Below are 26,384 nucleotides of genomic sequence, written 5' to 3'. Positions count from 1 at the left end.
GTGACGCATCCAGGCCGTGGGCCACCAGTTTGACACCCCTGCTCTAGAACAACATTTTTCAATCTTGCTGGCCAGGGAATTCTAGAGCTTGCCAAGTTTGAAAATCACTGTTCTAGAAGCATTACAAGGACCCTCAAAAACAAAAGAACGAAAAGCGTTCACCAACCATTTTGTTATGAGATCTAACAACAGTGTTTTGGCTTTGTTTTGAAATCCCCATCAGGCCCAAATTTTATTCTGCATATACCAGGTAAAATACATTGGATCAGGCAAGAAGATGCCTATTAGTTGCTTCTACCATTTTGCACCTTTCCTTGATCTTTCCTTTCTGCAGCTGAGAGCAGTGAAGCATGAAACAATTTGCCTAAGCTTACTGATCATGTCACCGCTTAGAAAAACATGTTACTTGTAAAACAAACACCGAGGAATAATGTAAGTCAGCGGTGTTATAGTGGCCTTTGTTAGGTCAAAGACATGTTCCAACACATACTTTACTGAAACAGCTGATGGGAAACTTTTTTTTTTTCTGTAGATAGGTGACTGGCAGCATTCCCAACAAACTTTAATGATGCCAAAGAAGGCAACACGTGCATGAAGTCATCACATTAATGCTAACCAATATAAGTGGTGGCATCATCTTGGATAGGTAATCATTTGCCTTCCTTTGCAGATGATTTTTAATGAGAGGGGTGGAAACAAAAGCCTCTTTTCATCTCATTTCAGAAAGATGAAGAGTATTTTTCAAATACAAATGACATCTTGAATTCACGAAAGCTATAAAAAGAATCTGAAACCAAAATCCACCTATTTATTTCAATGAGGCTTGGACCCAATGAATCAGGTAGGCAAAGTGTACCATCAAAACCTTGCCACCAGCAGCCAACAATTACCTAACTTGTTCCAACTTCTCATTTTTTAAAAATACCCTTGCTTTCTCAGTTTATTTCTTTGGACAAATAATTAAATTAATTAGGTGAATTAACTAAACTAATTCTTCATTTATAGGAAACTTTTGACATGACCACCCTGCTTGCACTTCCTCTCCTTTTATGAGAAACCAGAGCCTGAAGAGTATAATTGCCCTAATAGCCCAATAATACATAGAGGCTTCCAGAATAGCGGAGGGGATTATGTGGACTAAACTTTGACACATTGGGGAAACACTTCATTACAGAAAGCTGACCTATCTGGAGAACCGAAACATCCTTCTTCAACTGGGTAATTCCTAGATGCCAATAGCAATAGCACTTAGACTTATACTCTGCTTCACAGTGCTTTACCGTCCTCTCTAAGTTGTTTACAAGTCAGCATATTGCCCCCAATAATCTGGTCCTTATTTTCCGACCTTGGAAGCTGAGTCAACTTTCAGCCAGTCAGAATTGAACTGATGGAAGTGACCAGTAAGTTAGCTTGCAATACTTCACTCTAACCACAGTGCCAATAGTCCTTGCTTATAGACTGCTTGTTCAGCAACGATTTGAAGCTATGATGGGAAAGGAGACTTATGATTGAGCCGCAAAGTTGTGGCCGTTGCAACGTCGTGTGGTTGTAAATTGGGCCACTGTGCAAACCAATTTACAGCCTTCACAGCCAGCTTTGGACAAGCAAATGCGGGGAAGCTGGCAGGAAGCTGCAAGTTGCAGTCATGATTCGAGGTGATTCACTTAACAACCAGAGCCCGAACTGATGCTAAGTAACCTGATGTTTCCCTTAACAATCATGCTACATAGCAATGGAGTTGCTGGTCCCAATTGTGGTTGATAAGTGAGGATTACCTGTATATGGACTTGTACTCATCCCCACACACCACGGCCATTGCTAAGAATTCTGGGAGTTAGAATGGAAAGGCTGGACTAAGATAACTTTCACAGCTCCTGTTTCTACATCTCTTGGCAAGGCCATATTCTTCTGTAACCCTGTGGCAAATAACCAGCGTATCAACTCAGAAAAGCACCAATTTTACCTTCTTTTCCTGCCTAAATCAAACTTTAAACTGCCAGAATGAAGCCACCTTCTTATTTTTGGCCAAAAATAAGTCATTATTGGTACATGTTTCTGTAATAGCTACATACCAGCTGAGGTGGATACAGAGAGTGTTGTTATCCACTAAGAACCTCTACTTGAGCATCTTGGTTTTACATTTAGGCACTCCAACTCTCAACCTATTCAGGGTCCTCAAAGTAGTATAAGGGAGTACAGATCCTTTAGCCATATCCTCTTTTAATGTTATTTCTTGCTCAATGGTTTCCTTCCTCCACCTTTTAATTCTATTTTGTTCTTGTATACCTCCAGGAATATTTGTTTTTGCCATATGCTTGGGGCATATGTCAATTCAGAGGATGAACGGACCAGTTTATCTGAGGGATTGTCTCTTGCCGGTCACATCCACCCAATCCACTAGAGTGGAGAGGCAGGAAGTACACTTGGCAGGAAGAAGAGCCTTCTCTGTGGTGGGTCCTTCCCTTAGGAACATCATCATTGTGGAAATTAGACTAGCCCCCACTTTCGGAGTCTTTCAGAGGGCCCTGAAGACATACGGTATTTCTCATATAAGGCTGGGTCTTATTTTTTTTTGAGCCCCGAAAAAATGGCTAGGCCGTCTTTTCAGGGGTGACTTAATTTCCCCCCACTTGCATCTTTGGGTGGGGGTGACGGCTTGGATGTTGACCTCGGCGTTGGTGAGGCACTTTGTATTCGGGGTCAACGCAGGCAGCACTATATCAGGGTCAACGCAGGCAGCACCGGGTGTACAACAAAAGTACTTCCTAACGGCAAGCCCCCCCCCCCCCCACCATTTTCCCCCATTCCGCATGTTTTAATATAGGCCTTAATTTGGGGGGGAGGGGCTTAATTTCATTTCATGCCTATAAAACATGCTGGGACTTCCTATTGGGGGAGGCCAATAGGAAGGAGGCCAATATTGTTGGAGAAACAGGGTAGGTTTTGCCAATGGGCTTGGGAAACCCAGAGCGTGATGGAGCCCATCAAATGGTTTATTTAATTGTGTGCTGTGGCTGGGGGTAGGTGGGTGAGGGTTATTGTTTTTGTTTTATTTTTATTTCTCTTTTGTGTTTTTACTATTTCTAAGCTGTCTGGAGTCGCTGTGAGTGATGTTCTAAAATAAATAAATAAAACAATTTTAACCTGCAAACTAGCTAAGGCACCAGGTGATGAGCTAATTCCATCCCAGCTGCAGCCAGTCCACAAGAACTGGTAGGATAAACAAATGCTAGGCTTAGGGAGGATCACAACAACTCAGGAGAAAAGAAACTGCCAGTCTCCCAAATCTATCTGGGCACTAAGCATCAGGCAAGTCAAAACAGATGAGATTTTTCTTTGGAAAAAAGAAAGGAGTTAGTAGTAACATGAATGAGAGACGAAAGTTAATGTTCTGCCACATAAGCTGTCAGCTTAACACAGTGATAAATGATTTTATCTTTTTAGGTTCATCCTTTATTCTTATTAATGGCTTTGCTGTTTTTAAAGCATTAATTATACTAAGTTGTTTTGGATTGCAATTGGAACAAAATAAAAAAAACCGAGCCAATCTCCTTTTATAAGAATAGGCATGTCCACACACTGTCTGGATGAATCACAATCTGCATCCCAGACTCTTTGGAAAACTATCAAGTTCTGTGTTTTACAAGGAGGATAAGCCTTATTATTTATTAGCGTGACTCAGCCTTAACGACAGGAGCCAGCATCATAGTCAGCATTGTCAGGCACCTGACAGACCCACAGTAAGAGAAAAGCTCACTGCTACAACTATTTTCTTTCTTTCTTTTTTTAGCCATGGCTATTCCTCTGTTGAAAGGACGCAATGGAACAATGGCTGATTCACTCCTCTGATCTTCAGGCTTTGAGGCCCACAAAGAAAGGAAGTGGGCAGTTCATTATTAAACACAGAAAAAGAAATGGCACTGCATGAGCCTTTATGCCAAATGCTTTGCATAACCTTTGATTTTAAAAAATGATTACTGATTGCTCCGATATGAAATGCTGTGGAGCTTGGCTGTCTTCCTGTGCCATTTAGTATCTGTGTGGCATTGCCGGGATGGCCAACTGTTAGTCTGAGGTAAGATATCATCAATATGCTGATGATACTTATAGTCTTCAACTTATGGCCACAATTGGGACCAGAATTTTTGTTGCTAAGCAGGATGGACGAGTCACACCCAATTTTATGACCTTTTAGGCTATGTTAAGTGAATCACTGCAGTTGTTAAGCGAATCTGGCTTTCCCTATTGATTTTGCTTGTCAGAAGCCAGGTGGGAAGGTCGCAAATGGCAGTCACATAACCCTGGGATGCGACAACTATTGTAATTTCATGCTGATTGCCAAGAGCCCAAATTTTGATTCAATGACCTGTCATAAGTGTGAGGACTGGTCATAAGTCAATTTCTTTGTGCTATTGTAATTTTGAAAGGTCACTGAATGAATGGTTTGTCAGTCAAGGACTACCTATATTTATGTATCACTATCCAGGTCTGACCCAGTTTCTGGAGGCTGTGAAGATTTGGATAGCAGGGCCATCTTAACAGCATTATGGGCCTCGGACAAAGCAGTGTATCAGGGCCCCTATGACAACTACTCACAGGAATAAAAATGTAAATGGTCAATAAAATTAAACATATATTTATTTTATTGGCACTTCCAACAAAATTGGTGTTGAAACATTAAAAACATGCTGTGTGGCAACAACTAATTAACATGATAAACATCTGAACAATACACAAGGCTTGAAAAACACAATCATACTCAGTAAGCCATACAGTTGCTGTATTTATATGATACAAGGTGCATTGAAAGGTTAACATAAACAGATTAGCATGGCAGCCCTAAGCTCGCGGGGCCCAAAAGCACGTGCCCATGAGGCCCATGCATTAAAATGGCCCTGCTGGATAAGCCAACTGAATCTTTGCAGTACAGGACGGCTATTCACTGGGGACATATCTAACTTTATGCTGGTTCCAATGTTTGCTTTGGATGGGACTGCATTCTCTATAAAGGAATACGTTTGTGATTTGGGTGCTCTAGAGTTTTCAACTCCAAATGGAGAGTATAGCCAGAGGACTTTTGCTCATTTTTGGCCTGTCTAACAATTGGACACTTTTTTGAACCAGAGGCCCTGACTTGTGACCTCATGAGTACACCGTTGCAATGCATTTTACACAGGGCTCCATTTAAAAAATGCCTCAGAAGTTCCCATTCCTCTAGAGTGCACCAGTCATTATTTTAACTGACCTAGCCAATTTAGGTAATATCCATGCCACGGCCATTACACAGATTGTCGATTACAGGTCCAGTTCAAAGCACTGGTTATTAACTTCCAAACTTTAAAGAATCAGCTCCAGAACTTTCAGAACTGTCTTTCCTGACAAGACTCAACATGTCCCTTCTGCTCTTGAAAAGAGGAGCTGCCAAGGGACGCCGCCCAAAGTGTGAAGGCCATTCAAAAGGATCCATCATGCCTTCCAAATTCTGCAATTAATTAGAGAAGGAATCAGCAGAGATACAGTGCAGGAAATTCAGTGCTAAGTGACTAAATACAGCTGACAAAAGACCTAAATAATCACAGGTGATGAAAAAAAAATCTCTATAGACTGTGAAAACCAATTACAGCTTTGAAAGTTACAAATGCCCTCGATGCATAATTATGCTATGACTTTTGAAAGCATTTCTAGCCAGTATATGAATGTTAACTTTTCACTGTTTGCCATTTTATGGAATTGGTTGTTCTTTCATCGATTTGGCTTTATAACTTTATCAAATTGAGCTGGCTGTATAACTTTATTAAACTGGATCATGAGGCATCTTAAAAGCTATTCAAAACTAAATAGATAATAAAAAAACAAGGGGAAGGATAAAAGGCAGAATGCAAGTGAGACAGACATTAGTAGCTCAGTAGAGTCACTTGGCCTCATTTCTTAGCCTTTGTCAGAATAAAATCTCTTATAATGTGAAAGTCAGAATAAGCAACTTGTCAGGCACAAGCAACCAGAGCCACTAACAATAGCACATGCAAGCAACTTTATTGACTTCCACCTATATTACAACAATCTGCCTTTTGCAGCTGCACAAGGAATCAAGGCTAATTCCCCGCTTGACTCCTCCTTCCAGCCTGACAGCTTCTCAACAAATCTTTTCCCCAAAGTTTCTGAATTACTACCCAAGTTCTAGCAAGTGCTTTCATTCATGTTAGGTTTAATTATTTTCCTGGCTTTTAAGGTCTTTGTGACCATGTCCTGCTTTTAGCCTTTTTCAGGGTTGGAAAGATAACCTATATGCCAATAATTACTCAATGGTCCTTGGGGTTAATGTTATTAGAAAATATAACTAATTGATCAATCTTCTCTCAAGAGTAGTCTTCCCTAGTTTAGAATATTCCATGTGGCTGGATTTCTAGTCCCAACATCCCTTAGGATGCTGTGAAGAAAACTGAAGCCACTGGTTTACATCTTTCTTTATATCTAATTGTCTTTTCCTTTTTCTTTCTTTCTGCACTTTTAGAGTTTTTTCTCCCTTTTCATTCTATTTTAGATTGTATTCGTTCTTATTTTTAAATTTTTTAATTAAAATTTTACTTTAATAAAACTTTCAATTAAAATTTTCATTAAAAGAGACTGAAGAGAAATTAGAGACAGAACTGGCTTACAGTATATACAGATTGAGATGATTATACATATACACTGCTCAAAAAAAATTAAGGAAACACAAAAGTAAGACATCCTAGATCTGAATGAATGAAATATTCTTATTAAATACTTCGTTCATTACATAGTTGAATATGCTGACAACAAAATCACACAAAAAGTATCAATGGAAATCAAACTTAGCAACCCACGGAGGTCTGGATTTGGAGTTACACTCAAAATTAAAGTGGAAAAAACATTACAGGCTGATCCAACTTTGATGTAATGTCCTTAAAACAAGTCAAAATGAGGCTCAGTAGTGTGTGTGGCCTCCACATGCCTGTATAACTTCCCAACAACGCCTGGGCATGCTCCTGATGAGGTGGTGGATGGTCTCCTGAGGGATCTCCTCCCACACCTGGACTAAAGCATGCCCCAACTCCTGGACAGTCTGTGGTGCAACGTGGTGTTGGTGGATAGAGCGAGACATGATGTCCCAATGTGCTCAATTGGATTCAGGTCTGGGGAATGGGCGGCCAGTCCATAGCATCAATGCCTTCATCTTGCAGGAACTGCTGACACACTCCAGCCACATGAGGTCTAGCATTGTCGTTCATTAGGAGGAACCCAGGGCCAACCGCACCAGCATATGGTCTCACAAGGGATCTGAGGATCTCATCTCAGTACCTAATGGCACTCAGGCTACCTCTGGCGAGCACATGGAGGGCTGTGCGGCCCCCTAAAGAAATGCCACCCCATACCATTACTGTCCCACTGCCAAACAAGTTATGCTGGAGGATGTTGCAGGCAGCAGAACATTCTCCACGGCGTCTCCAAACCCTGTCACGTCTGTCACATGTGCTCAGTGTGAACCTGCTTTCATCTGTGAAGAGCACAGGCGCCAGTGGTGAATTTGCCAATCTTGGTGTTCTCTGGCAAATGCCAAACATCCTGCACAGTGTTGGGCTATAAGCACAAACCCCACCTGTGACGTTTAGCACCCTCATGGAGTCTGTTTCTGACCGTTTGAGCAGCCACATGCACATTTGTGGCTCTCTGGAGGTCATTTTGCAGGGCTCCGGCAGTGCTCCTCCTGTCCCTCCTTGCACAAAGGTGGAGGTAGCGGTCCTGATGCTGGGTTGTTGCCCTCCTACGGCATCCTCCACGTCTCCTGGTGTACTGGTCTGTCTCCTGGTAGCACCTCCATGCTCTGGACACTACACTGACAGACATAGCAAACCTTCTTGCCACAGCTCGCATTGATGTGCCATCCTGGATGAGCTGCACTACCTGAGCCACTGGTGTAGGTTGTAGACTCCGTCTCATGCTACCACTACAGTGAAAGTACACCAGCATTTAAAAGTGACCAAACCATCAGCCAGAAAGCATAGGAACTGAGAAGTGGTCTGTGGTCACCACCTGCAGAACCACTCCTTTATTGGGGATGTCTTCCTAACTGCCTATCCTTTCCACCTGTTGTCTATTCCATTTGCAGAACAGCATGTGAAATTGATTGTCAATCAGTGTTGTTACCTAAGTGGACAGTTTGATTTCACAGAAGTGTGATTGACTTGGAGTTACATTGTGTTGTTTAAGTGTTCCCTTTATTTTTTTGAGCAGTGTATTTAAAAGTAATAAATGCATTTATTACTAATGAAAGAATAAACATCCTAAGCCTTTTGTAACACTTTTTCTCTTAAGATTATAAACCTGAAAAATAAGCCACAATTATTATTTTAGTATAGTGATTACATTCACTGACATTTTCTATCACATTAATGGAAAAACTAACATAGATATATCAAAACCAGCTGAAGAATTATTTTTATGGCATGATTTATAAAGTAATCATTTATAAAGTAAGCAAGATCAGTAATCAGCCACTCTTATCATATCATGAGACCATGGAAAATATAAGTATTGTGAACCGAATACTGGTATATATATTGATACTGAACTGGCTAATTATTATGTCTGTACAACTGTTAACACAAAATAGATTTCAAATGCCTTTTCTTCAAACTTTGGTGATTTCTCCCTGGGGATTCAGGGAATTGCAATGTCCAGTACATCTGACACAATTCTGAACAATTGGAAAGTATAAAAGGTTCCCTAAAGTTCTGCATTAGTTACATAATTGCATTATGGTTAAAATGTAATTGTTAATCTTTCAATCATAAAATATTTGGATATCTTATGCCTTGAACTCCATCTTCCTAAGATGTGGAACATCGTCATGCCTACCATCACCATTCAGGCCAACCCCACTGCCTTGCAGGTTGAACATCTAAGAGCATTTAATTTACAGTAGGTATTTACAATACAAAAGGATTCTTAACTGGAGAATCTCTTCCTCCTAACTGGTTCAATGTTTCTACGTACAGCTAGTCCTCGACGTATGACCAAAATTTCTGTTGCTAAGTGAGACTGTTGTTAAGTGAATTTGCCCCATTTTACTAACTTTCTGGCTACAGTTATTAAGTGAATCACTGCAGTTGTTAATCTCGTAACAGGGTCTTTAAATTAATCTGGCTTACCCACTGACTTTGCTTGTCAGAAGGTCGCAAAAGGTGACCCCATGACTCCAAGACATTGCAACCGTCATAAATATGAGCCAGTTGCCAAGTGGTTGAATTTTGATCACGTGACCATGGGCAAAGATCATAAGTGTGAAAAATAGAATAGAATACCTTTATTGTCATTGCATTCCACAAATACAATGAAATTTGAAAGCTACTCCAGCACAGTGTCCCAAACACCACATCACAATCACACTACAGAGTATTTAAAAATCAAAATAATTAAAATAATAATTAAAAACCTAGTCTAAAACCTATCTAAAACATATAGTAAGTTAGATAGTTTAAAAATATCACTATATACATAGGGCTAAATCACATATGTATTGTTTGATTCAAGACAATTATTGCCTTGGAAAAGAAACTGTTTCTCAGTCTATTAGTCCTAAGTCCTAAGTAGTCATGTCACTTTTTTCAGTGTCGTAACTTCGAACGATCACTAAACAAACTGTTGTAAGTCAAGGACTACCTATATTGCAGATGTGACTGTCTTATACTTCCAAATGAGATGCTTCCCATCTTCTAAACCATGTACCTGGAAAAATTCAGTTCTCAGGCATGTCTGGTGAAGTAACTTTCTGGCAAGTAAAATAAGAACATACAGCATCATGGAACATACTGTAGATATCACCAACATAATTTGAGTGAGAATTCCTGGAACTCTACATAGTTGGATCTGAAAGCCTGCCATGAAAGTACATGACTATGAAAATATTCTGTTTTCCATAGAGCTGTCTCGAGCGTCCAGGTTGGGAGGAGCTCCAGTCTCGGCTCTCACAGGCTGAGCTTGAATTGAGGAACGCCTCACCATCACGTGGTCCTCGGGCGCTCCCCAGTTTTTTGCTCAGCCTCGTGGCAGACAGGCTGTTTTTCTCTTGCTCCGGTCGTTCAGCATTCTAGGCCTTCTTCTCATCGCTTTCGTGGATCACCAGCAGGCAGCACAGGAACTCAGGTTTGAACTCCCAGGGAGTGTTTTTAATATCCGAACCGTTTCCTTAAGGGGAGAAAACGAGCGCTTCGAGCGCTGCCCCCCACTGCTTCGTTTGCCGCCTAATCGCTCCGCCGAGGCCGCTTCATTTCTGCCTGCCTCTACTCGCTTTAGCCGCCGTTCCCCGCTGAACGCCATCTAGCCCAGGGAACGCTTCCTGGTTCTCCCAAAGGGTCTATTTCTCCTTTTTCCTGGGAGTTTACCGCCGCTGGGGCTGCCTCCGTTACTTGCGGCCTCCATCTTGTGCCCCCTGTGGCGTCCGCCATCTTGGGTGTGCCCTGGAACGGCCGCCATCTTGTGAGTGGCCGCATGGCCGTCCGCCATTACTAGAGGCCCTTTTACAGGCTGCAGCCTTAACTGATCATTAGGCAGCCTGGGAGTCTCAGCCTGTCTTTCATTCTACTGACAGGCCTCCTGCAGAAATAGGGCCCATTGGCCCTGCAGCTCTGCCCCCCACCCCTTCCCGGTCCGTCCGGCAGGGGTAGCTGCCTGGCGTTCACCTTTTGGCTGATTGGTCTCTGGGCTAGGCCCTGGTTCGTACCAAACCTCTTTTTTAAACAGAAAAAATTTTTGACTAAAAGGAGGCGCGGGCGTGTGCTGGGATTCCCGGCCTCCACGTAGGCCACATCCAGACCTGGTTACAGCTTACATTATTTCCTTCTGCCTGCGGCCCCAGGGTCATTGGCTCTTGTCAGAGGCCTACCAGTAGGCCGCATTGTTTCCTGACTCCTGGGCAGATCCTGGGACTGCTCAAATACCTTGCAATCCAACAAAGGAGTTAGTTGCTTGCCATGTCCCTTCCCGGTTCGCCCGGCAGGGACAGCTTGGCGTTTATTCTGGCTGACTGGCCCCGGGCTAGGCCCTACTTCCCAACACGTTGCAGAACAACTCTGTTGCCTTGACAAAAGAGGGTGCGATACGAGCACTGGGAGTTCCAGCCTCTGCTTAGGCCGTACCCAGACCCGCTAACCGTCTCGCATTAACCAAAAAAATTTTTCCCTTTTTTTCTCTCCTCTCCAGATGGCAGACGACAATACCTCTCGTGGCACTTCTCTGAAGGCCAAGGCTAAATCCCACCACCTGCGCAAACAGGCACAGGAACCATCCAAAGCTTCCCAAAGGGATGCCCTCAGGCGACACAGGGCCCTCGAAGGGAGATTGACAGACGCTCTCATGAGTCAAGCTCTGTGTCCCGGGACCCTTCCGCTCCATCAACCTCCACCCATCCTCCTCTCCCCTCCTCTCCTGCTTCTGCTTCTTCCTCACAGCCTGGACAGGCCCCTGAGGTCACCTTGCCCACCACTGCTGTAGATCCGCACCGGAGGAGTTTCACCCACCCCCATGGTGGAAATACCCGAAAACCTGATGCAGGCTATGGAGCTGGCCATCCGGCAAAGGGTAGCGCAACAGATGCAGCAGTTGGCCAGTCTGGCTCCTCGGCCTGCGGCCCCGAGGCCCTAGGATCAGCGGCCTCGTATGGTCAGGCAACTCCCCAAGGGGACTTAACCTTACCTTTGGAGATGGAGGGGATGGAGGCCCAAGAACCCGGGACCCTACCCTCGTTGGGGACGAGCAGGACCTCGACATGGGGTCCCTCATAGGCAGCGAACTCTTTTCGGGAACAGGCCCTCTAGAGGGGGACATGTCGGAGGACGAGGGCCTCTCTCCAGGCCAGCCCGCGTTCTTAGTGCTCTTTAAACCGCACCTATTTACGTCCCTCCTATTCAAAGCCAGGACTACCTCGGGCCTGAACCCCTCCCCACCCAACCCAGCGGCGGCAGGGGTTCCTCCCGACTCTCTTTTCTCTCAGCCCATGGTGGAAACTGAGGTGATCCCTGTCCCGCCCATATTCTCAGACATGGTCTCTAGGCAGTTGGCCTCCTCGGGCCCCCTCCTCCCCCAATGCCCAGGACAAGCGTTTTTTAACCTGGAACCGCAGTTCTCCACCTTGCTCGATCCTCCCCGTGGACGAGCCCGTGGTAGGCCTGGCTTCCCGCTCTACTCCCAGCGACTCACTCGAGGCTCTCCAGCCCGGAGGACAAACGAGCTGAACTGGCTCACCTCTCTGACGCCTGGGCAGTCAGGGCTTCCATTGCCGCGTCTTTTTCACCAGGTCTTCCATCAAGTGGCTCCAGCAGCTCAAGCAGCATGTTCCCGCAGCCAATCTCAGGGCGCACCAGGACATTGCCAAGATCCTGGCCGCAGCCGAGTTTTCGGCAGACGCCACCTTCCAGGCGGCAAAGTTTTCCACCAGGGCCATTTCGTCCCAGGTCACCGCCCGCCGTCTACTCTGGCTCCGCCACTGGCAAGTGGACGTTAAAAACAAGGCTAAGCTAGCATCAGCCCCCATCTCTGGGGGAAGCTATTTGGACCGGTTCTCGACCCATTCCTGGCCAAGACCCAGAACAAGCGCAAGTATCTCCCTTCCCTTTCTAGGAGGTCTGACTTCAGAGGTTCCTCTCCCTCTCCTCGCCAGGGTTCTTCCCGTTCCTCCTCCTTTTCCAGATACTACCGATCCTCTCCCTACAGATCTCCCTACCGATCGGAGCCGGATGGGTCTGGAGGTAACTCTTCCAGGAAGCCCTCCCGGGATCCGGGAGAGGCTCGTTCCGTCGTTCCGATAATGCAGTCGTCCCCAGGCACTTGCTTTTAAAAAAAAAAAAAAAAGGAGAGAGGAAGGAGTGCGAGAAGGCCAATCTCTACTCCGACCTTTAACCCTGCTTGCAACAGGCTCCTACCCCAGGAGCACTCTTGTCCTCCTCACCCTGCCCTGGGCAACTGGTCGGCAACACATCTACCCCATCCAATGCTAGCTGGGGTTTCTCCTTGTGCTCCCGGTCCTCACACAGATCTCTAGCCTTCACTACTACTTTTATCCCTAGACAAGGCGGCCCTCGGCCAGCTGGGTCCTTGAGCAAAGTCGTCCGCCTCGCCGTTGGGCGGAACCGAATCTGGCTCCCCCAGGACAGGCCGCTGTTTGGGAACTCGCTACGTCCAGGCAATTGGTTTCCCGGGGCCTTCCTGATCCTAGCAGAGGGGCCCCTCCTTCTCTCCCGGGTCATGGAGGTAGTCCATTGCCGTGTTCCCCGGTCTCTAGTTTTAGGGCTCCTCTGCGCCTCCCCTCCACCTCTCTGTCCTAGGGTTCTCCCAGGAGAATTCCCAACACGGGTCGATCTTCCCAGTCTCTTGAATCACGGTTCCAGTACACATCTGTTGGCCTCCTTGGCGGGACTGCCTTCTGGACAGCTCCACCTCCTCTTTAGGCCCCCTTGTTGAGACATTCCAATCTCCAGGGGGTTCTCCTGTTGGGCATGCCTTCCAGCGGGTCATCAGGGTTCCAGGAGAGATTCTATACCAGACGGGGGCCCACCCGCAGGACTAGCCAAGCTTTGGTATGTCCCAACCTGGACGCTCGAGACAGCTCTATGGAAAGGGGGCGTTGGTTCTTGCCTGATACGCTTCTTTTCATGGAGCTGTCGAGAGCGTCCAGCCCCACCCGTAGGCCGTCTGGTGGGAAACCTTGCTGTTCGACCGAGCAATCTAATATATTTTTTTCCTGAGTGTGATGAGAACAGGACCTTCCTTCTCGTCTGCGCAAAAACCTGGGGAGCGCCCGAGGACCACGTGATGGTGAGGGGCGTTCCTCAATTTCAAGCTCAGCCTGTGAGAGCCGAGACTGGAGCTCCTCCCAACCTGGACGCTCTCGACAGCTCCATGAAAAGAAGCGTATCAGGCAAGAACCAACGCCCCATTTATCCCTCCAGCCTGATATAATCCATTCTACCTAGGACCATGACAGGGCTCCAAAAATGGTACCACCCATGCAGGATTTGAGAGCACAAGTTCAGGGCTTATGATCTTTAAGAATAGAGTGAGTCGAAAGCATCATCTTGATGCAGAGATTAACAATTTGGACCTGTCATGCTGGAGCATAAGAAGCAAGATTTATATATCAGGAAAAGCAAGTAATAGTCACATCAGCATTAAGCTCTAGTTTTAGTGACATTCATGGACACAACCATGCATTTTTCTTGGCAACCGTAAACAAAAGTAATTTGGCAACTGTCTTATTCCGGGATATTTTTCCAGTCCAGTTTGCAGTCACATTTGATTTTACATACAGGTAGTCCTTGACTTACGACCACAATTGAGCCCCAAATGTTTGTTGCTAAGCGAGACATTTGTTAAGTGAGTTTTGCCCCATTTTATGACCTGCCTTGCTATAATTGTTAAGAGTAACTGCAGTTGTAAAGTTAGCAAAATTAGTTATAAAGTTAATTATATTGACTTTGCTCGCCAGACGGTCACAAAAGGTGAGCATTACATGATCCTGGGACACTGCAGCCGTCATAAATATGAGTCAGTTGCCAAGCATCTGAATTTTGATCACATGAGCATGGGGATGCTGCATAAGTGCGAAAAATGGTCATAAACCACTTTTTTCAGTGCTGCTGTAACTTTGAACAGTCACTAAGCAAACTGTTGTAAGACAAGGACTACCTGTACATGAATACTTTGTCTGAAATTCAAACAACAGGTAAAGGAACAATTAGAGAAATACTAATGAAGAAGGCATCAGTAATCCATTAATTAAAGCAGTGTAGGCAGAATGTTAAAATGTTCTTTTATTAGCTTCAGTACTCTGAAGAGCTTTGTGCAGTAAGCATCTTTCTGTCCTTTACAAAGCACTAAGCTAGAAATAATAACGTGAAATAGGGAAATTTCACAGAAATGAAAATGATATATCTACATCACATTTTTACCAAACATGACAGTGAAGATTTTATTTACCTGAGAGGTGAAATATAAACATTGGAAAAAGCTCCCAATGCTTTACATCTTACTCAATACTTTTTACAAAATAACTACAATGTCCCCAGATACAGGGGTTGGCTGCTGAGGGTTTGCAGGGGTTCAGGAGATCCTCTAAGACTCTGTACAGTTCAGAGAATCCCCAAATCCCACTCGTGGATGGCCCCTCCCTTCCCCTCCCCACCCAGGAGGCCCCACACGGCCCCTTTTTAGATGCAGGTTAGTGCAAGGTGCTTGCGAGGCTCAGGGAGGGTGAAAAATAGGCCTCCCGGAAGTTTGGGAAGGCCGGAAATGGGCCTGTTTCCAGCTTCCAGAGAGCCTCCGGAGCCCTGGGAGGCCCTTTTCATCCTCCTGGAGGCCTGAAAAAAGCCTCCTGAGCCCAGGGAGGACAAAAATGCCCCCCTCCTGCCGTGGTGCGGGAGGCTGACTAGACCATGCTATGGTCACGCCCACCCAGCAATCAGGCAGAGAACCCGTTGCTAAAATTTTTGAAGCCCACCCCTGCCCAGAGATGCACTTTTCTTCCAAGAGTATAATTTCAATTTTTTTTACCTCAAGCATTATAGGTACCTTCAATGCAGGGATGCCAACGTTTTAAGGGCAACTGGGTTTTGAGAGAACCTAACTAGAAATCTAGACTCTTAAAAGAAAAATAAATCAGGTAAACTTATCCTCTATACTAATATAGGTAGTCCTTGACTTATAATCATTCATTTAGTGACCAAAGTGCCAACAGCACTGAAAAAAGTGACTTATGACCGATTTTCACACTTATAACCAATGCAGCATCAAAATTCTGACGCTTGGCCACTGACATGTACTCACGACAGTTGCACTGTCCTGGGGTCACATGATCATCATTTGTAATCTTCACAGCCAGCTTCTGACAAGCAAAGTCAGTGGGGAAAGCCAGATTCATTAATGATCACATGATTCACTTAACTGTGGCAAGAAAGATTGTAAAATGATAGCAAAACTTAACAACTGCCTTGCTTAGCAGTGGAAATTTTGGACTCAACTGTGGTTGTAAGCCGAGGACTACCTGTAATATCAGTAGTGCTTAAAAGTATCTGTGGTTTTCCCAGCCCTGTTAACACACCAGCTTCTTTAATCAGCTTTTGTCTTCATTGTGCCCCTATTGCTGCAGATGGCACAAACTGTACTCCAGCACATCTAAAAGGTATCAGGTGGGGAAAATGAGGTCATAGCATCTGGTGTGTCTGTTGCAATAAACTTAAACTTAAAATATTTCTTTCAAAGACTTTGTTTCACATTAAGAAACATGCAAGATCATTTTTACCCCATTTAATCTTTATTGATAAAATGAGCCAGTCTCAATCTAAATTCATATGTGAATATACTTTATTAGTGCTAGTAGAATTACTTGGTGGTTCCTAGCCAATGTCTTCTGGAAAGTCTATTAATTTTTCACGTCCTATTTTAACATAACGATTTTGGCTTAGCACAATGTATAAATGTAAGCATACGTATGTTTAATTCATCCATGTGGCTTTCTATCCTGGCTGCAAACAAGCAAACAGGCTAAAGCGCAGGAAAACTCCTACATTTTTTGTTGCTGTTTAGGGACCTGAATGTTTAATATGCCTACTTTATATACTATCAATTACTGAAGTTATTTGGAGAGAAAAAAACCCACAAATAATATTAAAGACAAATTAAGGCGATGAACAATTAGAGATGTACTTTAAAGTCTTTCTAAATGTGCAAAAGGAGATTAAGCAATCCAACTCTACAAGTTTGGATGAACCCCAAACTATCTTTGCCAGTTTTTTTGCCTTTTTGAGGTGCTGCGTTTCCATAATTGAGATATTATGGGGCTTGGTCGCATACATCTGGAAGGTCTCCAATAGAGAACCTTATATATATAATGCAAAAAAAAATTTTGATATGGAAAACTTCCAGTCAGGGTGGAATGTTATATAGTAGCTGATAATTGCTTGTACCTTCTACGTTCCAAGATTATCTTTTTAAGCAACAGCTCTCTTTAATATATTGTGTATGTGAGCACATACTGTCACTAAATTCAATTTCCATATTGCTGGTCTATTTTGATACAAATTACTTTCACTTTCAAGAACTTAAGCATTAAACACCTAGACTCTGGGCATTTGTTTAACAGGTTAAACACATTTGCAAAACATTGTGTGTGAATTTGCCCCGATTTCAAAGGTCAATTTGCTCCCACACTGGAAAAGGAGCTGGGGTGGGTGGTAAAAGAGCAGGTTCTTCCACATAATTTTACCCTATTTTGCTACCATCTTGCCTATAGCAAGAATGATTATGACCAGGAAGAAATATGCAATATGCAATATAAAGTAATTTGTAACTATGCAATTAAAATATTGTTCCTTTCTTGAATTCTTTTTAGCAAGTAATTTAGTACAATCAAAAACACAGGCAACAGCATTTGAGATTTTAGATAGTTTAGGGTAGGGGTGTCCAACCATGGCAACTTTAAGACTTATGGACTTCAACTCCCAGAATTCCTCAGCCAGCTTTGCTGGCTGAGGAATTCTGGGAGTTGAAGTCCACAAGTCTTAAAGTTGCCAAGGTTGGCCACCCCTGGTTTAGGCAAGTGTGCTCTTTAGATGGGAAGGCTCCTATAGCAAGCATGTGATCTTGGATTGTGGGAGTTGTGACCCAACACACCTGAAAGGTAGCATCTGTTGGTCCTGCCTTAGGACACTACAACTGTTCTAAATGTTTCCTCATGATTCTACACCAGAATTATTTTCATTAGACTCAAGACTTGGTTCAAACATTGCATGAAGCCATAGATAATTGAACAACTCAGAACTGTCCATGCTACATTAAAAAAAGAGCTTTACAATGCATTCTAAGATTACTATTTAAAACCGAAGAAACCAAATGATGACTTGGCAATCTGATACATGTTTATGAAAGAGATGAAAACCAAGAGCTCAAGGTATTGGTGAAGATTTCCCTGTTTTCCCTGCCATTCCCCATTTGTTCCTTGCATGATATTCCCTCTTCAGCAAAAAGGGAAGCAAACCAACAAATTTTGTATTTTATCAAATACAATAAAGCATCAGTTTTATTTAAGATATCATAATCTCTGGATTACTAAGAGATACATCTTAGAAGCAGGCTGCCTTGCTAGAGTTGAAATTATCATTTAATTCGGATGGGTTTAAATTTAATCCCCATTATCTCATTATCAAGGGAACTAGCCTGAGGATTTGTAACTCCAAATGTACACTCAAAAAGTGACTGATTGTATGTAACTAGTCTTTCTCATAAAGAAGCATAAATAGGTAGAGAAGTTTGCTCTTTTGGGGAGTCAAAAAAGTTGCCACCCCTAATTTTCCTTATCAATTCCAGCAAGATTGGATTTCCTTCATTCTCTTTAGATAATGGCATTTTGTCATTTCTGAATTGGGGAAGTTTGAGTTTGGAAGGTAGGTCTCCCTATTCATCTTGCTAAATTGGGCTTTAATTCCTCATATGAATCTTGACAGCACAACTGACTTCCAGTTTTCCTTCCTTTCCTTTCAGACATTGTTCTAATTTACTTATTTATTATGCATTTGACTTTTTTTGGGGGTGGGGGAGTTATCATACTCTGCTTAGAGTCCTTGGGAATTGGTTATAAATGTTGTAAAAGAAATAACATTTCAGCTAGTAGTAAATTAATCATCAAGAGTCATAAATCAGTTTGTAGCTTAGCTTCTTGCATGAACCAGGTTACTATGGCCTTTTCAGCAAACCATGTTTTAAACCATAATTTGGCACGTGCAAACTCTGTTAAATGTGATTCTCAGGTATAGTTGCATACGGGATTGCAGATTAGACTGGGTCATATACATATGGCACTCATTTCCCACAAATATATATAAATTTGCATCCATATAACTGAATATATTCCCCTCCCAACAAAAATATTTCCCCAATCCGGGACAACACTTCCAAATTTCTTGGACTTTGTTTCTCAGGATTACACTAGAAAGCTGGTTTGGTCACATTCATATTAAAGTAACTATCTTGGGAGAGGTATATTATGATGCTGTCAAGTTAGCGATCATCTGTGTAAAAAAATGTGAATCATTTTTAGGCAAGTGTTTAATTTAGATTTAGTCACAACAATGATGTTCAAGATAGCTCAAAATGTACTCATAAAACATCAGCCTCTGCCTATTGTGATTACAGCTATCTTCCTTCTCAAGTAGTGTTTTATTTCTGTTGAATTTTGGGTCAACAGCTGTTGACATTAAAACTCCTACCTACATCAATAATGGCCCAAAAGAATTTGACAGGTAAGATGAAAGACAAAATGTCATCTAAATACCACATGGAAGACGATTAACAGGAGTATCCACTTGATTAAAAAAACAGAACATGGTGGTCACCATGTGCCCTTTTATTGCACAGGTGACAGATATAAAAAAACAGGCAGAGCTTAATTGCACCATAATGGCCCCCATCTTAATGTCTATGGAGATTCTCAGTCATCCAAGTCATGGCAGTTGCAAAAGTGCTTTTTCAAGAGGCAACTGGACTTTTTTGTTCAAAAATGGTTCACTTCTGAACCAAAATGTTCAGAACTGAAGAAGCTTCTTGGATGAGAAGTGAAATGTCTTCAAGCAAAACAAAGCAAATCCAGTTACTTTTTGAAAAAGCACTTTGGGGGGCCTTATCTTAAGTTTTTTTGACCTCACTCTGGACACTCCTGCCAACTGATAGCATGATTACGTATTATTTCAAGATATGATAAGGCATCCTCTTTGACTGTGGCCAAGAGAGACGACTTATTTTTGGGAAGGATAGCAAATCATGTGAAAAACATAACTTGATTCTCCTCAAGTGACGTTTGTTCTCTTCAGCATTTACAAAGATAAAAAATATCTTTCTTCTGACAGGGCATTATTAGATATTTTAATATTTCCTTTACCATCCAGTAAAATATTTTAAATAAATGGTTGTACTTTTAAGTTTTAGCTATCAGGAGTACTTGTCAGAATAAAAAAAATGTGGGGTAGAAACTTATGGTCACAAACCAAACCAACATAATCTGCTTGAAGTGGCCAGTTAGCAGTGTGTAGTAATCAACTAGATCAGCAGGTGACAGCACTGAGATGGTTTTGACTCAGACCTAGCTACAGGGATGGGAGACCATGAGAAAATCCCCCAGGAAATAGGTTTGATCAGCAAATTGGAAATAACCCCATCCTCATTTCCATACTGTTACCATGAAGACTAAACAGAGAAATCAAAATCAGAGGGACTGAGTCAGAGTCCTTCATATTTTAATAGTTGGGATTTATTCACCATATTTATTCACCATATTCCCATGGTGACCTGTTTTATAATCATAACTATGAGGCTCAATTATTAGTACCCACTGTTTTGTAAAAATTATTAATAGTGTGGAATCATTTTTAACATCAATTATATAGGCAAGAGATGATGTTCTGGGAATATAGGTAGTCCTTGACTTATGATCACAATTGAGGCCAAAACTTGTTAGGTAAGACATTTGTTAAGTGAATTTTGCCTCATTTTTATGACCTTTCTTGCCACAGTTAAGTGGATAACTGCACTTGATAAGTTAGTAATCCAGTTGTTAAGTGAATCTGGCTTCCCCATTTACTTTGCTTGTCAGAAGTTCGTAAAAGCTGATCACATGAAACCCAAACAATGCAACTACCATAAATATGAACCAATTGCCAAGCATCTGAATTTTGATCACATGGTCTTGGGAATGCTGCAAAAGTTGTACCTAAGTGTGAAAAACGGTCATAAGTCACATTTTTCAGTGCTGTTGTAACTTTGAATGGTCATTAAACGAACTGTTGTAAGTGGAGGAGTACCTGTAATGTGTAGATGTCAAACCATCTAGAAAGTTCAACCAAGAAAATTAGAAGGAACCAAAACATGAGTCTGTTTACTTTTGTTTATGCACTTTGCTAAAACACATATACTGCCAAAAACAGATTTAAAAAGGGGAAGTTATTTGGGTTCACATGAAACAAAATTCCACAAAACAGAAAAGTTATTCTTAGAGCCCCAGATCTTTATTTTCACTTTTTTATGTTAGTTATACATTTAACTTTTAAGAGGAAGGACTCTCCATTGCTGTGATGCATCTTTCTGCTACCTTCTCCATGTGGATTACCTATTAATTTAGAGGTTCTCAAAGTGGGGCCATGGATGACTCATAGCAGCATCCCAAATTCACCAGCCAGAGCTGATATTCAGTGTCCACTTTCCAACACGGCCCCTGCCTCAACCTGTAATTAAAGCCTTAATTTTGGATTACATCCTTGGTAAGATATTCATTTTTTAAAACTTTTTTTAAATGGGGATGTGAAAGTTTATACAACTGCACCTACTACCACTATTTTATTCACTAACAATGTTTACTTCCGTGCTCTGGGGGGTGTTATGTTGAATTGTGGGATCCCCACAATTTCTAAATAGCATTCTACAACTGCAGCAATTGGGGCGAACACTGTGATAAGCACTTCAGATGAAGCTGCTGAATCTTTGAACAGAGGCAAAGCGGATTGTTTCATTGTTGACAATTCTGTTCCTTTTGATTTACTTAATTTACTGCCGGAGATCTAACTGGTTCCTTTCATTTTATGCAAGCAGCCTTGAGGAAGTGAGACAACTTCTCTCAATGCTTCTGTTCAAACATCCCCTTTGATGAGCAAGATTTAGACCTGAAATAGCTATTTTTACTTTGTGCTTTCCAAACTACACTTCCCCTGCTTATAAAAGTTTCCAGTGCCAAGTCATAGCTCAGGCTCAGCCCAACCTTTAACTCACCGTCTCCCTCTAGTGACCTATATTGTAAATACAGTAGAGTATAGGAATGTCTGCCTCTGAGGAACTTTTCTCTGCTCATAAAATGGGGGTGTGGCAGATATGACACATTATTTCTATTCCCATCATGACTGGAGAGTTGAAGGCTGAGAGTCAATAAAACAATAATTCCACCCAATCCTGTGATTCATCTAGGAGAAGTCAAGATATATCCCAAAGCATATAGTCTCTCCTGTAGAACCTTAAAGTCTACATTTTATATTTTGCTTCATTCAACTGATTAGTGGCTTCCAGCAGGTTATTTTTTCTCACTTCCTTTCTAACAGAGGTAGTGATAATTACCAACCTTCCCTACACTTCATGGTTTTCCTAAAGTAAGAATTACCATAATAATATATACAAGAAGTGTTTCCTCCTCAAAAATTGCTAGAAATCTGAAATCTCTTATGGAAACTTGGTTTTCCCGAATTTGTTTTGCTTCATAATGCCACTGGGAAGTTACAACCAGTTGCTACAAAACCGAGAGTTCATTGTTTGTAGATTAAAGAATTACATGATTTTCAACCTTCACTGACACAGTCCAGTAACTTTTTTGAATTCTGAAGGACTTTTGAGCTTGCAACGTATTATTTAGATGCACATGGCAGTTGATATTAATGAGGGGCTGAATGGACTCTGTTTCAAGGCAAATAACACAGCCCTGAAAGAGCTAAAAGTGATACCTAGAGTCTATAATGGTAGAGAGACCACCAGTTACGCTGGGCTTGATTACAGGCACATAGCATATAGTGTTTTTCTTCACAATAATATAGAATTGGCCTGCCAACGTCTTCTTCCAGGACGGCTTTCAATGACCCGGTTTTATCTACAGTCCTAGGGTTTCCTGTCTTCCCATCCAAGATCTAATCCGACTGAGCATCTTCAAAATCAAGGCAAACCATGTACACACACACACACACCTTGAATTTATTCTACTTCAGCTTAAGCATTCTTTTGCACCAGCTTGTATCATTTAAAAGCCTGTCACCCAAAGTGGTGGGGTCTCAGTAAGGTAGTGTTGTGATGTGACAGCAGGGTTAGAGACAAGGACAATCAGCGTTTTTCTCAGAGAATGAGCTGAGCAACCAAGCACAGGAGATACCTTTACTTCCTTCCAATCATCTTAAGGCTTTCAAGTTTAATACTTAACTGCACTATTAGATAACTACTTCCCCAGTCTCTCCTCTGATGGGCTGTGACCCAAAATGGATTATTTCAGTGGTACCACACACACACACCCCGCACCCCAGTATTTGAGTTATTTTCAAGCCGCCTTCCCCCAAATTACAGTTCCTGGAACTTAACTATCCGAATATATCTGGAAAGCACCCTATCTGGAAAGCACCCGGTTGGGAAAAGTTGTCTTAAGAGAACAAAATGGCAGTGAGAAAGCAGGCTGAAGTACTATAGGAAGTAATAAAGGAACAAAAATAAACCCCAACCTAGAAGGGTTGGCACTTAAGCTGTAACGCAGACTAAAAACGACTTACTTTTTCCTCAACTGCAAGCCATCCCGATTTCCCCCTCCACAGGCCAACAAAAAAAAGGTGGGGGGGAGATGCGGTTATCCAGAGTAGGCTGAATAGTTACCTCTCCTTCCAGTGAAACCCACACCTATACGAACACCCCAAACGCCGCAGCCATTCGACCTTGCTCGCAAGTTACACTTCGTGTTTCTCTCTCTCCCCCGTCCCCTCCCGCGTCCGGGGCGCGAGATAACCGCGGCTCCTTCCAAGAATGGAACGCTGCTAAACCTGCCGGCTCAGCGCGCCGTCCAGTCCAGCCCCGAAGTCCGGCGAGCCTCGCAGAGGTCACGCCACGGCCAGACCCCGAGAAACAACACAAAGAAGCGCGTTAAGAGACTCACCCAGCAAAGAGCTCAAAGAAGAAGTCGGGCACTTCACGCGCAAAGCCGGCAACAAGGGGGGATGGAGCAGGCGAGATCCTGGAAGGAGGGAGAGAGGGAAGGAAGGAGGGACAACTGCTTCACTGCCTGCCTGCCTGACTTCTCACCTGCGGCCGACCTCAGGCGAGGCGGTGGGGAACTCCGCCGCCTTCGGCACAGGTGTAAGCGTGCTCCGGCTTGCTGGGTCCTAGCGCCCTAACGTCACCCACGAGGAGCCTAAAACCTCGCTTTATCTTGAGGCGGGAATCTCACCCAGCCTCCATTGTGCGGGTTTGAGCGTTCAAGAAATAAACGGACGGATCAAGCGGCGGGAGGTAGAAGAAGGGTGGGCTGCTGAGGGTTGTTTGCTTTAAAAACCACCCCAACCGCATGCTTTTTTTTTTCCTGCCTCCAAAGGAAGTTACACAGTTGTGAGGGCTTGGTTCACAAACAGCCATGGTGTCTGGGGCAAAAAGTACATGCTCAAATGTTTTTGGGCGCGCACACACATTTCTTAGGACGTAAACTTTACTCGGAAGATAATCTCATGCGGTTCGGCTACAGAGGTTCCAAGTTGCCGTTATATTCATGACTCAACTTGTAGATTAACATCTGAGCAACTGCACACTGAAGACAGTTTTTTAAATCAGTTCTCCGGCGACCTGCTGAATTACTGCCTGTCAGGAAAACGTGGAGGTCTTTAAAGACCAAATGGAAAGGATTTGCACAACATGCTAACTTGCACCAAATGCACTGCAGTGGGGCTTGGCATGAGGGAGTTGTGAAGTAGGGTTTTCCGACCTAGTCTGGCTTATTCAACAAACCACATCAACTTAAATCATAATACAATGACAAATCAAGACAACCTTAGATAATTCGTGCCTTGTAGAGTAGGTGGAGGTCAATTTCCAGAATCTGCAGCTCCCGTTGCCTAAGGTTGCTGGGAATTTATTTTATTTGGTAAAATTTTATTTCATCTTTATTACTTTATAAGTACAAGTAGTCCCTTAAGTTAAAATCATTCATTTAGTGACCAGTCAAAGTTACAACAGCACTGAAAAAGTGACATGACTGGTTTTCACACTTACAGCCCTCACAGCATCTGCATGATCATGTGATTGAAACTCAGGCTCTTGGCAACTGGCATGTATTTATGACAGTTGCATGATCTCAGGGTCATGTGATGACCATGATTCACTTAACAACTACAGTGATTTGAAAATGGGGCAAACACTCCACTTAATGTCCTTGTTTAGGAGTGGAAATTTTGGGCTTAATTGTGGTTATAAGTCAAGGAGTACCTGTAACTCGAGGAGACAAACATACCTAATATTCCTCCTGTTTTTCTTACAACAACCCTGTGAGGTGAACTGAGCTGTGAGAGAATAATCTAGCTGGCTTTCATACCTAAAGCGGGACTAGCACTCATGGTCACTCAGTTTTTAACCCTAACCCTAACCCCAACTACTACACTAAACTGGTGCATACTAATTGCTGCACAGCTACAAATTTTCCATTCCTAACAGAGCAAACACTTTTGTAAATGCAGGTCCGCCATTGTCTGTGCAAAGAGTTGATGAAGTAAGAGGAAGAGAAAGGAGTGGCTGTCACTGCAGCAGCCTTTTGAAGAAATTACATTTAAGATAGTTTCAGTCTAAGCAAGGGTGCTCTTTCGCGATCAACTGAAGAAGAGAATGGAGCCATGCTGTTGTTTTTCAATCTTGTTTTCGGCATCCCAGGAGCTTTTACCTGACCAGGTGGAACCATAGTGGCATAGGCAGGCCTTAGTCAAGCCCATCATAGCTCTCGGTGTGTTCTACAAAGGGAGAATATGGTGTGCCTTCCTCAGGAAGCACACGTTTCTGGTTACTGCTGGGAAAGTCTCTCTTCCAATGCCTCCTAGTATATAGAAAAGGAAAACCCAAAGTATCCCCATCTGCAGTAATATGTAATCTCTATCATGTTTCAAGTTATAATTTTAACTTTCCTCAGGAAAATCCCATGAGGACCTTTCCCCTCAGGGGTTCTGTTTTTTGGGTACTGCAAGGCTAGCCCCGGTTCTGTTAAAAATTGGTTTCTTTCTCATGTTTCAGATTAGGAATGTAGCAAACTTCAACCATTTCTCTCCTTCCACCATCCATCTTTAAAGATTCATGTTGTGATGCATTGCCCAGAATTGCTTAATATAGGCAGCCATATACATTTTTAAAATAAATGGTCGGATGTAAGCAATACATTCATGTTTACTTAGCTTAAAATGTAAGTAAGTACATTGAGAATATATTCCCTATCTTAGGTCAGTGTTGTAAGCATTTGATCAAAGCCCTAGTAGGAAATAAGATTACCCAGCAGTTAATATTCTGTCTAGATAATAATTTGGAAGTCAGTAAAATTTTTGGAAGAAGGAAATTCTTATTGGAAGCCTCTATCATAAAATGATAACAGCAGATGGGCTGCCATTTCTATCTCTCCTGTATTAGGTGGGTATAATTATAAGTGCTCTGAATCTGCCCTCAAGGAGCCCTTCTCCAGTACATTCATGTAGTGAAGAGCAATGAGTAAATAATGTTTAAAACCCAGTTTAACTCAAAGACACCGCATGCAAGCTGAGTCACTTGAAGAAAAATAGACAAAAGCAAGG

At 42.8% G+C, this 26,384-nt stretch overlaps 1 protein-coding gene across 4 annotated transcripts in view; it reads right to left on the bottom strand.

Moving 5' to 3' along the window:
- The window catches only part of GALNT6 (polypeptide N-acetylgalactosaminyltransferase 6), a 73,592-nt gene extending 49,531 nt beyond the window's left edge, over positions 1 to 24,061 (bottom strand). Inside the window, exon 1 of one of the 4 annotated variants that reach the window (XM_026714690.2) lies at positions 23,726 to 24,061. The gene's annotated coding sequence lies outside the window, so the exon portion shown is untranslated. Of the gene's footprint in view, positions 1 to 23,348; positions 23,369 to 23,448; positions 23,528 to 23,725 lie in introns of those variants that run through there. The other 3 variants (XM_026714694.2, XM_087925294.1, XM_087925295.1) reach the window with 3 other exon arrangements.
- Between the last annotated feature and the right edge of the window lie 2,323 nt (positions 24,062 to 26,384).

The sequence above is a fragment of the Pseudonaja textilis genome, chromosome 2 (assembly GCF_049901715.1).
Source record: "Pseudonaja textilis isolate UNSWEBS1 chromosome 2, rPseTex1.2, whole genome shotgun sequence".
In the NCBI taxonomy this organism is placed as follows: domain Eukaryota; kingdom Metazoa; phylum Chordata; class Lepidosauria; order Squamata; family Elapidae; genus Pseudonaja; species Pseudonaja textilis.
This window is presented reverse-complemented; position numbering and strand designations above follow the sequence as displayed.